This window comes from Malus sylvestris, chromosome 7 (assembly GCF_916048215.2).
Source record: "Malus sylvestris chromosome 7, drMalSylv7.2, whole genome shotgun sequence".
NCBI lineage: Eukaryota > Viridiplantae > Streptophyta > Magnoliopsida > Rosales > Rosaceae > Malus > Malus sylvestris.
The window spans coordinates 16,617,472-16,626,506 of NC_062266.1; positions in this window are offsets into that span (position 1 = coordinate 16,617,472).

Below are 9,035 nucleotides of genomic sequence, written 5' to 3' on the forward strand. Positions count from 1 at the left end.
AGCCATTTATGAAATGACTACAAAAGAGGTATCATGACTGATGACCAAGCTGATTGGCTCTAGTGCAAGTGGGAGATTGTTGGAAATGTGCCCTAAATCCAATCATATGATGATACTTTACGGACATTTCACATGTTAAACTAATCTAGTTTAACTATAAAAGACAAAGATTATTGTTTGAGCCGTCTCATATAAATGTTATATGCTTAAACGATAAAGTCCAAGGAATATGTGATTGGGAGAATGTAATCTAATGAAGTTAGATTCATGAGACCATTCTTTCGTAGACACATCCTAAATGTTCCTGATCATAGGATTGCCAATTGGGCATTGACAGTCCGTCAAGATCGGTACGTGCTATGTCTTCTCTCAGGGAGAGTGACTAGTCTCGAGTCATTGGTGTGTGTGACATCAAGACAAGTACGTAGGTGCTCAGTAGAGAATGAGTTCACTGAACGCGATCAACGAAGAGTTCTCATACTCATGTCACATGAGAACTCATGGTTGGGATAATGCAAAGTAGTCCTTTGACCTGAGGCATCACAGTTGTCTTGTGGTTAAGTCCTTGATCTTTGATTATGTCAAACGTCATTCCATTGGAGTGTCCACGGCATCGTTGGGGTTAATCCACTTAGTCATGGAGGCAAGTGAATGCGCAACAAGGGATCTCTAACCTTCAAACTGTTTGAGGGAGAATACTCTATGATATGATTAAGAATCTTTGGCCAAAGTATGAATGAGATTTAGGAAAACGTTCCAAATCACATTCAAGGTAATCATATAAGCACACGAATCACATTGGATAGTAGACATGAATAAATAAACTATCAAACCAAACAATGTGGTCAAGAGTATTGTATTAGAGAAAGACCGTATTGCATTTGTAATCCCAAACTGAATAGGTTTTCTCTACCTCTTCTGATTAGCTTGGGTAACCATGATATGCTGCAAGGTGTCACTCATGGTTTGTGGAAGCCCTAAATGTGTGTAATCACTAAAGGGAGAATTGAAAGTAAGTTTCAATTCACAATCGATGTAAAATGGTTTTAATCGCCCACTGCCTCGCTAAAAGGAACCTAATGGATCGCACACCGTGTAAGGAGGAGATTGAAGAAACAATGGAGATGAGTAAGAATGATTAAATGGTTTAATCATTTATTTATGGCAATGATTAATTAATATGTTAATTAATCAAACGAATAAGTTCGTTAAAGACCTCGGGATAGTTTTGGATACTAAGGCCCAATGGGCTTCGAACGTCAAGCCCATTAACTTAAGTTGTATGACAACTTAATGAATAATGATTCACAAAGGCCCAAACAACCCAAAAATACCCCAAGGCCGGCCATGATGTTTAGGGTAGTGAACTTGGACTTATTTACAAGTTTGCCACTCAAATGAATAAAGGTATAAATATGACTTTATAGCCAAAATTCATTAGGGTTTGTTTTTGAGAAAATTGGTGAGAACTTGTCTCTCCATTTCTCTCTAAAGAGGCCGGCCACCTTGGGGGTGCATCTTGCAATCCCACTACTCCAAGGTCACTCATTTCTTCTCCAATCTCTCCTTGGTGAAGAGACTTAAAGGTTCTCAATTTTGGGAACTTGGAGAAACCTATTCTTCCATCCAAATCCATAGGTTTTAGATGCAAGGAATGAAGGCCCTCTCTTTGGGTGATTAGCCTTTGCTTATGCAAAGAGGAATCTACAAAGGTATAAATCTCAACTCACTTTGTTTTGAGTTGATTATTGGTTCACCAATCTACTAGGCTTTGAATTTCTTGGTTAATGTTTTGTTTTTGAATGCATGCAAGCATGATTCCGCCTTTTAATTGTTATTAGCATGCTATAGATGTTATTCAAATGAACATGTTTTCTCAAAATAATCCTTCAGATGAATGCATGCGACAACCCAAATCATTCTCTAAAAGTCCCCTATATGAATGCATAATAGAGATAAAATCAGAGATCATTACGTTCAATGAAAAATCATAAGTGTTGACGAGGCAATTATAACTATGAATGCATGATACAATTGCCAAGAATTCAATTAACGCAATTGTGATAGACAACCTTCACTACTCATGAATATAAACTTGTAACGATTAGGTGAAACTCATTTATATTCTAGCATCTAATTCATGCATGAAAACTAAGTATGCATCCTTAATAAACATACAAGAATCAGTTATGAATAAAATAGATAATTGAATTGCAATCACAACTTATCAAATCACAATTGGAAGAAATCAATTCAAATCTCAAGCATGTTCATGGCTTCAAACTTCCCCCTAACTAAATAGGGGTTTAGCCACTCATAATTGCAACAAAATTAGAAAATAACAAAGTAGACATTGAAAGCAAAAGAATGAAAACACCTAAAAACGCTCCAACAATCCAACTTGAATGGCAAGCACGTCCAAGGGTCCTCCTTCTTCTCTTTGTTGCGGCACAAGGTGTGGTTTGATGAATGGATGGTCTCTTGTGGTGGTTGATGGATATAGGTGAGTTATGGTGAAGGGTGGAGAGTTGTGTAGATGATATGGTGTCTTTGGATGATGGCCTCTAAATTATGGTGAAGGGTGGATGTATTTATAGGCTAGGGAGAGGAGTGTATGGAGTTGTAATGAGTGGATGTAATGGGTGTAGTGGATGAGTGTTTGGTAATGAGTAGTGTTTAGTAATGAGTGGATGTAATGGGTGTAGTGGGTGGATGTTTGGTAATGAGTGGATGTAATGGGTGTAGTGGGTTGTGGTAATGAGTGGATGTAATGGGTGTAGTGGGTGGATGTAATGGGTGTAGTGGATGAGTGTTTGGTAATGAGTGGATGTAATGGGTGTAGTGGATGGATGTTTGGAGAATGGATGTGTTGGGTGAAATGAGTGGATGTAGTGGTAGGTGAATGTGTTGGGTGAAATGAGTGGATGTAGTGGTAGGTGAATGTGTGTGTTGGGTGAAATGAGTGTGCTAAAATGGTTATTTATAGGGAGAGGATGATGCACAAACTTCAAATTTTGTCCATTCCTTTTCCTCCAAGCATATGCCATCCATTCCATGCCTAAAAATGCTCCAAAATGCTCCGAAATGCACTTTTTTGCCACATTAACCCTTTGGACCTACAAACACACGAAAATAGCTTAAAATACTAAAATAACTACGAACTAACAACATAAATGCCAAGAAACAAGCTAACTAAGTCGCATAAATATGCTCCTATCAGTCTTCTTAGGTCCAAATCCCATCTCTTGGCAATCAAAGAAGCAAGGAAGTGTTTCCAGAAGTTCAACTGAAGCAGAATATAAAGCTTTAGCTAATGCTGCTGCTGATGTCACTTGGATACGATTGATTCTCAAGGATTTGCATGTCTTCTTGTCATCTCCTCCACGTCTCAATTGTGATAATGTTTCAACACTTGCTTTGTGTTCTAATCCAGTTTTTCACACTCGGATAAAACACCTTGATACAGATTTTCATTTCCTTTAAGAACGAGTTCAAAAGGGAGATTTAGTGGCAGATGTATTAACCAAAGGTCTTCATGGTCCCTTGTTTCTGCAACATTGTTCCAATCTTAAACTGGGTTACCCCAGTTGAGATTGAGGGGGGGTATTAGGTGTGCATTTTCTAAATGGACAAGTGCAATGATCTTAAGAGTACATGTGTCACAATCTTGTGCTTGGATTAGTTAGAAGCTTACTTAGTACTTAAGTTTTCCTAGCTACTATAAATATTTAGAAGATTAACAGTTGTAAACACTTTTGCTGAAATAATATTTGCTCTCATACTTTCTCTCTCCCTCTCTCTCTCTTTAGAATTTGTTGTTCTTCATTTCTTATTTCTTAAGTCTTTGTAGAAGTGTTAATAGGTATTGCTAACGTGTTGAAAATAAAGTACATACAAAAAAAAAAAAAAACAAGAGAGAATAGATAGAGATTGGAAGGAGAAATTAAAATATCAAATATCTTAACTAATTACATATTACATATAAATTGACCCAAAAATGAACAACCACATAATAAATATTATTTATAAAAACATTTCATTCCTTACCAGTAAACATTTTTCTTTTCTAATTAACAACATATAAAATATTGACGACAAAAATACATAAATATTAGGACATACTTGTGTCCGTCATGGAGGAATGCACATACCTCATTGTTTGTGAATAAAGTATTCTTTATTTTCATTTGAATATCATCTAGACAGAAAATTGAAATATATATTTGAATTCAAATATCAATTATTCATCCAAATGTATGAAACAAGTTGATGATGTGAGTAGTACTAGTTAACATATTTATGATGAACCGTTTATTTATTTAATACATGTAAATGACTAAATGATACATTAATCTTTTGACACATAGATTATTTGCAATGAAATAGATGTATTCCACATCACGGGACTGCAAGTATTATGAAACTCAAATGTATAATCCACCCAATTTTTTTAGGGTTCTGATTTCCACTCCTTATTCAGAAACTTGTAAAATTATGGAATATATGGAAATATGAATGAATTAATTATGGATGTCTGCAAACACTGTTAGCACTCGATCAAGCATGTGTGTTTAATTCGAATGGGTTTTGCATGACACATTTTTTCAATGATTTTTTTCTCCCTAGTTTTTTTTGGGTGTGGGGGAAGGAACTTCCATATGGAATTCTTAACATCCTATGGCTTGAATTTAGTTCCTTGTCATTAATTTGACTTTTTCTTAACATCTTATGGCTTCAATTTAGTTCCTCGTGGCTGCTCGAAGCGCAAACTGCCAATTGAACTCGAGCCTAACTGTGTGGTTACTTTCCTCTATCCGTTATGCTGCCTTCTATGAGATGAACTAAATGATAGCCGCGTATGGATACTTTGCCTAAAAGGTCGCCCGTCATTTTCATATGAGTGTAGACCTAATGTGAGTGCACACTTGCTCGTGGGCCTAAACAAGAATGCATACTCCCTTACGCATTTAGGCGAGAGAAAGCGTTTTCCAAGGGCCTAGGTGGAAGTGCACATTTCCTGATTGCTTAGCGCGTGGCTAGTGAAGTGGCTGCTTGCTGGGACGCTGCTGGAGAGAAACATCATCACCTGCCCTTGTCCTACTTCGTGGCACCTTGTCTAGGACACGCTACATCTCGATATGCTACAGGAGTTGATTCACCAAGGTAGTCTGTTGCATTAGAGTGTTTATCAGTTCGGTGACCTGTCCGGATAGGTGAAGTTCACCATTTGGAGTGGAAGAGCAGGGATGGTAGGCATTTGCTTGAGTAGTGGAAGTGTAATGGACTTCTGGTACAAAGCTTGAGCCAGGATGGGTCAGATGTACAAAAAGGTGGGGTGAAAATCTCCTTTGTGCAACCATCGACCTCTAAATCTGGATCTGGGCTGGTTGAACTGGTCTGGGACCATGCTGGATTATTTGGAGGGCTGTGGAAGTAGGTAGGGCTCATGGGCACTGGGCCGCCTCAGTTTGTCTTACTTTGCCTCGAGCTAGAGGCACGCTGGGTTGTAGCTTGCGTCACAGTTGACGCTGCTTAGGCTGCCTCAGTCTGGCCAACTCGCGTCCAAGTGAAGGTGGTAGGTGCCAGGGGCTACTGTTTGGGACGACCAGCTATCTGGGTCTGCACTTGCTGGCTGCTTACGCTGTGGGCCTCCTACCCTAGGGTTTCCTCGCCATGAGTAGAGGTTGCCCCATGGGCCACTACAACGGCGGTTGCCGTTGATGGCATGGCCACTGTACCCCATTGAGGCAAATGTGTGGTCCTTACCATGATAAGCCTTGAAGAGCGCTGATGTGGAGCCACGTCGCGATCTTCATCAGTTAGTCCATGTTCTTCAACATAGGTGTCTCATTGGTTGTTGTAAAGACGAAAATCCTATGAAAAATCAAACAAGAGAGCACGTGTACAAAGAATATTTGTATTTATGTAAACATAGGGTTACAATCTCTATTTACAAGTTTCATTTGATTCGATCTTCGAATGATGTGTAGATGTGTGGGTTGTTGATTTAAGGGTCACAATGACTTAATCTTAGATGAACGGTTGCTGCGAGGTTTTGGCTCTTGGCGATTTGAAGGATTGGCACAGGTAGTAGTGCTTGATGATTCTTCTAAGGTTTGGTGAAGAACGTATAAAACTTTCTGAATTCTTCTAAGTATTTTGGGGCTTTGGGGTGCTTGAACTTTGGCAGCGTCTAGGTGTTTGAATGATTTCTAGATCTCTTTTCTTTGTCTTGGAGCCTCCTATTTATAGACTCTCCAAGCCTTTACTATGGATGAATTTGGCCTTGATTATGGGCTTGATTAATCGACGAAAGAACCAGGACTAGATTTGTGGGCCAGTTCGTGATTTGATTTCATCAATTAACATTTGATTTAATTAAATCAAAATCTCAAATAAATCCTTTCTGCCAAGTGTTGACACATATCCTTCTTGATGACTCATCCGATTTTGATGAGTCACATTTATGTGTACCACTTGTGAGACACATGGCGTATGCCACGTATACGCTAGCATGTCAAAAATTTTATGTGTTGGTGATAATCTATAGTTGTAGTTTTTGACTTTCATGCCATCGTAGTTGTGGATCTACGAACGAAGAAAGTTGAAAGCGAGAGTCTTCTCCGAGTCTTTGACTCAGAGCTCTTAATGAAAGCACAAATTTGTAGATGCAAATTTTCGCCATCTCTTCCTTTGACAAAAATGCACCTGCAAAATAATAACATTTAAGATTAAGGCCAAAAGCCTCACGTGCTCATGTGTCAGCTCCATGATTTTTGGGATTATTTTTGGCTCCACAGATTACAACTCTGATAGGATAGTATTGAATCCACAAGATATGGTAGAATCTCACAAGAATATCCAATATAACATAAGATTTACACAAGCACATTCCTAAACAATTAATCAGGACTGCAACATTTTGGTTGTTTTTACAAAAATTGAGACTTCAGGCCGTCAATTATTCAAAATTAGAAAAAGTCTAGTTTTCGATACGATTAAGAAACTTTTAATTTTGATTTAATTATTTGACATCTAGGATGTGCAATTTCATTCCTAGTCATGAGACAAAACAGTTTCTTATCAATGTCAGAAAAAAAAAATCCTCAAGGTGAGTTAATTCATCGAGTTCGACATATCTGTATTCTTGAGTTATTGAACTTCCTTCTTATGTAGGGATGCATGCTACCTGCTCATCGTTGAGATGCGAATTAAGGATTGAACGGATTAAAGTTTGGTGTTATAAAATGAGAGGTAGAGGGACTGCAGGTCCTGATCTCTTAAAATAAAACTCATCTTATCATATAATTTCTCATGTAGTCTCATTCGTTAAAATAAGTAAATGAGATAAAATAAGATTGTCCCATAAATAAATAATAGCATACAAAATGAGTGTATACCAGTTGCAATAGTGAACCAAATGTATGCCAATAACATTAATTAGAGAATAAAAGTTTTAGAGTAATGCTAAGAAGACTAAATTTGTAGACTTATTTTGCAAATAAATGATGTATCAGTAATAAGAAATAAGCACATTTATTAACGTTTAAGTAATAATCCTATCATCAACTTTCATATCATTTAGTTTATAAATTTAGTCTACAAATTTTATCTCCCTAACATTACTCAAAGTTTTATTAATCAAGTATATAATGGGAATGAAAACGTGCAAATTACAGATGAATGCAATACATAGGTCTATGATCAATTAATGAACTAAGGCATCGTTATATGCTACAAAAAAAGCACACACGACTCTACTTAACAATGGGACCATATTTTCTCACCACCATAATTATAGCATATGCTCATCATACACTTAATCATCTATCATGTGTCATTTCATTTAATTCTATTTAACTTTCATATTAAATGTTACTATTTCAATTTTGAAAAAAAAAAACCAAAATTAAGTTAAAGGATACGTGACAAATGATTAGGTGTGTGACGAACATACACTATAGTTTATGGTGATAAACAAAAATGCTCCCACTCAACCATAAGTCAAAGATTAAACTTTGGTTGATGGTACCAGATAAAACAACAATAATTATCACAAGCAATTGTACAATATTTGGTAACAATATGTTATGACGGTGTACTTTTCTTTGTATCCCGTATGCTGGTTATATAACTATATTGCTACAAGTAATATTAGACCTTAAATAAGAAAATCAATACCACGTCACATATTGGTTTTTATAGGTGCCAAAATTTACATCTTCCAAGTACTTACGTCCATCATGGAGGAATGCACATACCTCATTGCTTGTGAAATGTATTCTTCTTCATTTGAATATCATCCATACAAAAAATAGAAAAAAAAAATTTCAAATTCAAAGATCGTTTGTGCATCAAAATGTATGAAACAAATTGATGGTTTGAGTAGTACTAATTAACATATTCATGATGAACCGTCCGTTTATTTAATACATATGAATGACAAAACGATACATTAATACGATGAAAATACATTATTCGCAATGAAATAAGTGTATTCCCTATCACGCGGTTGCAAGTATTATGAAACTCAAATGTATAATCCACTCAACTTTTGGAGAATTTCCACCCCTTATTCAGAAACTTGAAAAATTATGGAATATATGGAAATAATAAGCATCTGTACCAAATATGAATGAATTAGTTGTGGATGTGCGCGGAATACTGTCACCACCACTCGATCAAGCATGTATGTCTAACTCGAATGGGGTTTTGCATGACACAGTTCTTCCATGATTTTTTCTCCACGGTGTTTTCGGGTGTGGGGGAGGGAACTTCCATATGGAATTCTTAAGATCTTATGGCTTCAATTTAGTTTCTTGTCCTTAATTATAATTTGACTTTTTCATAACGTTCGGACAAATATCAACTACAGTTTAGTAATATTCATCTTTATTTATAAGTAAGAGGTTTAAAAAAAAATTTCAAATTTGACTCAAATGGATGGCAATAATGTATTATATTTGTGTTCAGTTCAACACCTAATTAATAGCTACCTCATTGTGTGATCTAACCCAAACCTACATGCCTCCACA